This window comes from Bombina bombina, chromosome 2, assembly GCF_027579735.1.
Source record: "Bombina bombina isolate aBomBom1 chromosome 2, aBomBom1.pri, whole genome shotgun sequence".
NCBI lineage: Eukaryota > Metazoa > Chordata > Amphibia > Anura > Bombinatoridae > Bombina > Bombina bombina.
This window is the reverse complement of record NC_069500.1, coordinates 886,355,027-886,364,156: the sequence shown is the minus strand read 5'-3', so window position 1 is coordinate 886,364,156 and position 9,130 is coordinate 886,355,027.

The window sequence follows — 9,130 nt, the reverse complement described above, 5'->3', positions numbered from 1 at the left end:
TTGCTATATAAAATCACTTACTGGAATATCTCAGAATTTTTTTTATATAGATACAGTAGGAGCATCGTTTAGTGCGTGAAGTGAATATCACATGTAATGTCGGCTGCGGAAAAAAAAACCTTCCCTTTGCTAATAAAATCACTGAATAAATTAAATTCAGAATGATATGCAACCTGTTTCAAAAAGGAATTCATAAGGCGTTGTACATTACATTTAAGTTCTTTGCTGGATCCCAAGGAAAAAAAGGCTAAAATCTATTTAACCAAAGTCACTAAGATATCTTCATTCTCACCGGCATCCCTATTTCCTAATTTATTTTATGTAATTAGTTCATTTACTTTTTCCCACTTACTTCTCTTCCCTTCTCTGGATATGATTGGGTCCATGTGGACCAATAAAAGACATAAAACATAATAACTGCAAGCACCAAAGAGGAGTGCATTATATAATATTAGCAGAAGAACCTATATACAAAATATCGACCCATAAAGATTAAAGTACAAGCACTATCTATACAAAATACCTTCTATATTTAAACAAACAGATTTACGCCTGCCTCAACATTTATATCTGACTGTGTTCTTGTATTTAAAAGGAATATCCAATTAACGTCTATTTTACTTAGCAATAAATCCCTGCCTCCACCTCTTTTATCAAATAGGACATGATCTATAGCCTGGATTTGTACAAAAAAGTAGTTTCCTTCATGTGTATTCATAAAATGTGTTACAACCGGGGTATATACATCGGGATTTTCTATGTCTCTGATATGCTCAAGGGCCCTATATCTTTCAAAGATTGTTTTCCCTACATATTGGGTATAGCATCCCATACAGGTCAGAAGGTATACTACATGAATTGATTTGCAACTTAGACTGTATTTAATCTTGTATTACTATTTGTGTTGCTAGATACAAATGTGTCACCTTCAACCACATAGGAACATGTTTAGCATCAATCAGCTCTACATTTATAAAAGAGGGAGTACTAAAATACCAATGGTTCTAGCTTTTCTTGCTACAAAGTTGCAGAATTGTTGTACATTTTTTTCTAAAGTACAATTTGAAGAAAGAATTAGTAAACATTCTCTTAAAAAATTACATATCCAATTATGGGCCAGATAACAAACCGATCGCTAATTAACGCTCCTGCTTGAGCGTTAACTGCACTAGAATTAAGCTTTTTGCGTGCATTGGGTTGCGCTCATATTACTATTTGAAAGTAAAAAGTAAACACTTTATGCACTAACTCGACGAGTGTAAAAAAACGCCAAACTTAGAATATCACGTGCCTGATAACCTATTCCTCCATAGAAGTCTATGGAGCATCGATCGCATACTCTCAAGTGTGCTAACCCGACATGAAAATATTAATATTTCACATTCCAATGTTCTTCACATAGCAAAATATGTTCTATTGATTTATAAATACATATTTTTATATATATATATATATATATATATATATATATATATATATATATAATGGTTTTATATATATATATATATATATATATATATATATATATATATACACACACACACACACAGATTTATATAGGAATATCTATGTATAAATACTTAGAACATATTCTACTATGTGAAGAATATTGGAATGTGAAATATTTACAGTAAATATACTGTATAACACTTTATTAAATATGAATATTGTATTAATATGTTTTTACATATTTTCATCTACTTGTTAGCAAAGGGCTCTATCGCAGTTATGTTTATATGTGTATATAAGTCTGTAAATACATATATACACAAATAAATACAAACATACATGCATATATATATATATATATATATATATATAAATACACACACATATATATATAATATATATATATAATATAGATCATATATAATATATATAATATACTTATAATCAATAAAAGTTTTTATTTAACAGGTATAGAGACGTTTCGGGGATGTTATCCCCGTCCTCAGACCATAAACATCTAGTGCAAAATACATCTTATTAATAACTTACCCCATCACCAACACCCACAAAGTTACCAGATTATATCTTGGACTAGCATTAGTATTACATTATGGATCCACAGTTTACATTTTCATTAAGGAATCATGTTTGATGTATATCAAGGCTATGGGCAATTTGCAGTTTAGAGTGGCGCTGTTTAGATAGTGCTTGTCATGTTCATAGTTTGTATTTTTCTGCCATAATTATTATTATTATTATTATTATTATTATTATTATTATTATTATTATTATCATTTATTTGTATAGCGTCACCAAATTCCGTAGCGCTGGGTACAGTTATAGGGGTATACAATGACAAAGATTTGTGATAAAATACAGAACATAACAAAACTAAACAAATCTAGTACAGGAGGAAGAGGCCCCTGCTCCGGAGAGCTCACAGTCTATAGGTTTAGGGTGCAGAGACATAAGGTTGGGGTAGCTTGTTACATCATTTGTATTTGCAGCAGTGAGTCAGGCAGTTCATATACATGTATTAGTTTGGTTCGTATGTGGGATGGAGGAGAGATGGTATGCCTCTCTGAATAGATGGGTTTTCAAGGATCGTCTGAAGCTAAACAAGGTTGAGACCGTCTAATGGAGCAGGGTAGAGAGTTCCAGAGGACAGGAGCAGCACGTGCAAAGTCTTGGAGGCGGGAGTGGGACGTAGAGATAACAGGAGTGTAGAGACATATGTCAGAGGTTGATCGAAGAGGACGGGATGGGGAATATTTCACGATGAGAGAGGAAATATAGTTGGGAGTTAGACTGTTGAGTGCTTTGTAGGTTAGGGCTAATACTTTAAATTGTATTCTGGAGTGTATGCGGAGCCAGTGTAAAGACTGGCAGAGTGGAGCAGCTGATGTAGATTGTCGACTTAGGTGAATCTAAGCAGAAGCATTCATAATAGATTGGAGGGAGGAGAGGTGGTGTTTTGGAAGGCCATTTAGGAGTAGATTGCAATAATCAATGCGTGACAAAATGAGGGAATGAATAAGTATTTTTGTAGTTTTTTGAGTAAGGAAGGGACGAATTTTGGAAATGTTGCGTAGGTGTGAACGGCAGGATTTGGTAAGCGCTTGTATATGTGGGTTGAATGTGAGTTCTGAGTCTAGTGTGACCCCAAGGTAGCGGACCTGGGGTGAGGTGTTGAGAATAGAGTCTCCAACCATCAGAGAAATGTCAGGTGTTGGATGTCTCGAAGAGGGTGGGATAAGAAGCAGCTCAGTTTTGGACAGATTAAGTTGGAGGTAGTGTGAAGACATCCAAGAGAAAATTGCAGAGAGGCAGTCAGAAAGATAGATTTGGGTATCATCAGCATATAGGTTGTACTGGAATCCAAAGGAGGTTATAAGTTTTCCAAGGCAGGATGTATAAAGAGAGAAAAGCAAGGGGCCCAAGACAGAGCCTTGCGGTACTCCAACTGAGAGAGGCATAGGATCACAAGATATGTTGTTAAAGGAAACTGAAAACGAGCGGTTTGAAAGATATGATGCAAACCACGAGAGGGCTGTGTCTCGGATGCCAAATGAATGTAGTATTTTTAGGAGGAGAGGATGGTCAACTGTGTCAAAAGCTGCAGACAGGTCAAGAAGAATTAGTAAGGAGTAATGGCCTTTTGCTTTAGCTGATAACAGGTCATTTGTTACTTTAGCAACAGCGGTTTCTGTTGAGTGCTTAGGGCGGAAACCAGATTGTAGTGGATCAAGTAAGGAGTTAGTTGTGAGAAATTGAGTTAGCCGATTATAGACTAGTCGTTCCAATAATTTTGAAGCAAAGGGAAGTAAGGAGACCGGTCGATAGTTAGAAGGTGTGGAGGATTGGAATGATTGACGCATGCTTGAATGTGTCAGGAAATGTGCCAGCAGTGAGAGATTGGTTAAAGAGATGAGTTAGGGTAGGGGTTAGTCAAGCAGAGAGAGAGGGAATAAGTTGTGAAGGAATAGGGTCATGTGGGCAGGTTGTGAGATGAGTCAAGGATAGGAGTGCATAGACTTCTTCCTCTGTTACAGGAGGGAAGTAGCATAGATTTTTGTTAGTAGAAGGGGTGGGTAGGATCACTGGGTTTGCGGGGTGCGAGGTGCAGATCTCTTTTTTAATGGTGTAAATTTTATTTTTGAAGTGATCAGCAATAATTTGAGCAGTGAGGTTGGTAGTGGGCAGGGGGCAGGCGGACGTAGAAGGGAGTTAAAGGTTGAGAACAGTTTTCTGGGGTTGGATGCGTGAGATGACACAAGGGAGGAGAAATAGACTTGTTTGGCCAGGCTGAGCACAGAGTTGTAGGACTTAAGGGTGAATCTATAATGTTGGAAATCAGCACAGGTGCGTGATTTCCTCCACTGCCGTTCAGCAGCCTGTGAGCATCACTGAAGATATCTGGTCTGTTTAGTGTGCCATGGTTGTCGTCGAGTGATTGATGTACGTCGAAGAGTGGAGGGTGCAGTTTTGTCAAGTGTTGATTTTAGTGCCGAATTATACTGTAGAGTCACAAGGTTTGGGCAAGAGAGGGATAAAATGTCAGAGAGCAGAGGACTCAGTTGAGTGGAAAAATTTGTGAGATCCAAGTCATTTAAATTCCTGTAAGGTAGCAGTTTTTGGGGGCTTGCAAAGATGTAGCAGGTAGAGTAAGAGAGAAAGTTAATAGATGGTGGTCAGAGAGAGGAAAGGGGAAGTTAAGGGAGTTGGAAACAGCACAGAGATTTGTGAAGACCAGGTCTATGGAGTTGCCTACACAGTGTGTTGGAGATGTTGTCCACTGGGACAGGCCTAAAGAGGTGGTAAGGGATAGAAGTTTCGAGGCAGCAGGCGTGTTAGGCTATGTTGTTCTGTACTTTTTTTTTCTTGTTTTTAGATAGACGTGAGTTCTGGTTGCAATGGTAACCATTAGAACTGTGCAGTGGTGCGGTGGATACGCCGTGGAGGTTCCGGTAACTTTGTGGGTGTTGGTGATGGGGTAAGTTATTTATAAGATGTATTTTGCACTAGATGTTTATGGTCTAAGGATGGCGATAACATGCCTGAAACATCACTATGCAGTATATATTTACACACACATACATATACATCTTTAGAGATGTATATGTATGTATCTAAATGTCAAAGTCCTGTGCTTGCTTTTTGTTTTCTAACATCTGACACCTCATATCTTTGAGACATAACTTTTTGTGCAATATTTTTCCTGAATATTTTTAGTGTTATGATGAGTGTAACTGTACTTTTCAATGTATGTTTCTGGAATTTTGTGACACTTTTTTTGTTTTACAAAACAGTTAACCAGAGCTCTGAGGATGCGGTAATCGATCTAGCGTAAATTGCGGTTGCACTCAAGCAATCACGTTTACTTTCAACTTGTAATACGAGTGAAAAACCCAAAGCGTAAACCTATATGTGCTAAAATCATAATTTATGCTTACCTGATAAATTAATTTCATGGTGGTGAGAGCCCACAATCCATTAATCCTTGGAATGACTCTTCCTTGTCACTAGGAGTAGGCAAAAACTCCAGAACCCCAAGAGCTCTATAAAACCCCTCCCACCTCTACGGTAGCTAGTCTGAAGTAAAGCCAAGTAAAAATAGGTAGAAAAAAATATAGGAGCTGAGGAAATGTACCTCAGTCTAATGTATAGCCAAGCAAAATAAAGTAAGAAAAAGGAGTAAAAGCCATAAAAAGGAGCAGGGAAAAAATATGTGCTCAAGAAAAAACCCTGAAAACATAGGGTGGGGTCTCATGGACTCTCACCCCCATGAAAGAAATTAATCAGGTAAGCATAAGTTATGTTTTCTTTCATACTGGTGGTGAGAGTCCACAATCCATATATATATATATATATATATATATATATATATATATATATATATATATATATGTGGAAATTAACCTAAATAATAAATCAATCAGGCAAGAAAAAAAAAGTGAAGCTAAGACAACTGCCTGAAGGACCGTCCTACCAAAGGCTGCCTGAGAAGAATAGGAGAATTTAGTAAAAGTTTGCAAAAAAGACCAAGTAGCTGCCTTGCAATTTTGGTCAACAGAAGCCTAATTCTTGAAAGCCCAAGAAGTGGCAACTGACCTAGTAGAATGAGCAGTAATCTGTTGTGGTGGAGGCTGACCTGCCACCAAGTAAGCCTCGTGAATCAAGAGTTTCAACAAAGAGGCCAAAGAAACTCTGTTCTTTTCTAGTACTAGAAAAGTGCAAACACAATCTAGAAGTATGTCTAAAGTCTTTAGTACCATCAATATAATATTTCAATGAATAACAGTTCAATTTCCATTCCATCAAGTTCAGAGACTTGAGATCCGGATGGAAAAACAGACCTTGAGAAAGGAGGTCTGACAGCAGGGGAAGAGGCCAAGGAGAACAGCTGGACATCTGAATTAGATCTGCATACCAAATCCTGGGAGGCCAAGTTGGGGCAATCAGAATTACTAAAGATTTCTCTAGGCTTATCTTAGAGATCACTCTGGAAAGTACCACCAGATGAGGAAACAGATATGCAAGCTAAATGACCAAGGAGCTACCAGAGCATCCACAAACTCTGCTTCAGAGTCCCTGGACCTCGCCAAGTACCTGGGAAGTTTGTTGTTCAAACGAGAAGCCATCAGATCTTTTTCTGGGAGACCACAAAGACCCACAATCTGATTGAACACATCCTGGTGAAGAGACCATTCCGCTGAATGTAGAGATTGGCAACTGAGAAAGTCTGCTTTTCAGTCGTTCACTCTAGGAATATGAATCGCAGAGACTAGACAGGAATTAATTTCCTCTCATGAGAGTATTCAAGACAGTTCCCTCATGGCTAGGGAGCTGTGAGTTCCCCACTGTGAGTTCCCCTCTGATAGTAAACATAAACCACTGCTGTGACATTGGGGTCAATTTATTAATGTGCGAGCGTGCATGATACGATGTAGGGTATCATGTCCGCTGCACATCGATAAATGCTGACAGCATACGCTGTCAGCATTTATTATTGCACCAGCAGTTCTTGTGAACCGCTACTTTATAACTTCTGTTTATCCGTGAGCCAAACACGGGGCATCAAGCTCTGTATGGAGCTAGATAAATTGACCCCATTGTCAGCAATGAGACTACCTTTTTAACAGGTACCAAGCCTGCAGAGCCCTCAAAAATAGTGCAAAGTTCTAGAATATTGCCTGGCAATCTCGCCTCCTGAGGATCCCAAATGCCCTGTGCTCTCAGAGACCTCCAAACAGCTTCCCAACCTGAAAGACTTGCATCTATAGTGATCATTGTCTAGGTGGGACTAGCAAAAGATGCCCCCTAAATAATTAACTGATTATTCAGCCACCAAGTCAGTGACCGACTTGTACTGAGATCCAGAAAAAACTTTTGAGATAGCCGAGTATGGTCTCTGCACCACTGACAAAGCATATAAAGTTGAAGAGGTGTCATGTGAAAACGAGCAAATGGGATTGCATCTGAAGCTGCAATCATGAGACCCAGAACTTCCATGCAAAGAGTAACCAAGGCAAAAGAGAGAGATTGAGGGCTTAGATAATTTGACACTAATTTTAACCTATTCTGCTTTCTTAGAGAAAGACTCATGCAAACCTACTCTGCTCTCTTAGAGAAAGACTCATGGAAACTGAAAAGTCACTTTTGTTTGGGGAACTAAAGAACTCTTTGGAAAATTGATCCTCCAACCATGTAGTTGAAGAAACAACAACAGTCTCTTGGTGTGAGATTCTGCTAAAGAAAAAGATGGAGCTTAAACCAAGATATCGTCCAGGTAGGGAAACGCTGCAATACCCTGAGATCTGACCACAGACAATAGGGCATCCAGAACCTTAGTGAATACTCTAGGAGCTGTAGCCAGACCAAATGGTAGAGCAACAAACTGAAAATGCTTGTCTAGAAAGGCAAGCATTAGAAACCGGTAATGTTCCCTGTGTATTGGAACATGAAGACAAGCAGACTTTAAATCTATTGTGGAAATAAACAGACCATGCTGAACAAAAGGCAGATTAGTCTGAATAGTTTCCACTTTGAAAGAAGGGATTCTTAGAAACTTGTTCAGAGCATTCAGATCCAGGACTAGTCTGAATGTACTTTCCTTTTTTAGGTATTTGAATAAAAACCCATCACCTGTTCCTGCAAAGGAACTGGTAAAATCACTCCCATATTTTCCAGATCTGAAACTGACTGAAAAAAGCTTGAGCCTCTGGAAGGCCTTGTTCTGAAATCTATCAGAAAACCCTCAGGGATCTGAAACAGAATGAAAACAAGCCTCCTGAAAAAGGCATAACCTGCCCCTACCAGATTCTCTGGATCGGGGGCCGCACCTTCATGCAGATTAGGTAGTAGGGTTAGATTTCTTACCCTGCTTTGACTTGTTCCAGTTAGCACTTGGCCTCCAGACTGGGCCAGAGTTGCCTTGCTTCTGAGCAGAGGAGACAAAATTTTATTCCTCATATACCTGTATAATACTTCTAAAATATCTGAAAGCTTCTAATAAATTTAGCAACAAACAATGTGCTGTCCCACCTCCAATCTTCTGCCCTAGGCAAGTGCCTTATAAGCATAGGCCAAAATACGCCTTAGCTTTAGTGGTATATAGACCCATGGAAATGAGGCTTGGGGAGGACCAAAGGTACACTGAGCAGTATACAGGTTATATTAGATGAACAAGGAAAACTAGCAAGACCTCATTACGTCTAACGCTAACCCTAAATGTTGTCATTGCGAAGTATATAGTACTTTTAAACATTTTTTCTTTCATGATATAAAGAATAACATTTTTAAAAAGTTTCCTATTTACTTCTGTTATCAAATTATCAAAACTGTTCTCTTATTATTCTTTATTGAAGAGATAGGTGGGTAGCTTGCACATGTCTGGAGTGCTGCATGACAGGAAACAGTGCTGCCATCTAATGCTCTTGCTAATGTATAACATTGTTGCAAAACTGCTGCCATTAAGTACTGCAGACACATGCCCATGCCTAAACTTACCTTCCTGCTTGTCAACAAAGGATAACCAGAAAATGAAGAGAATTTGATAATAGATGTAAATTGGAAAGTAGTTTAAAATTGTATAAACTGAGTCATAAAAGAAAAAAATGTTTGTGTGCCTTTAATGTTTAAACAGTATTTCTTAGTATATAGAATGTTACATTATATGTAG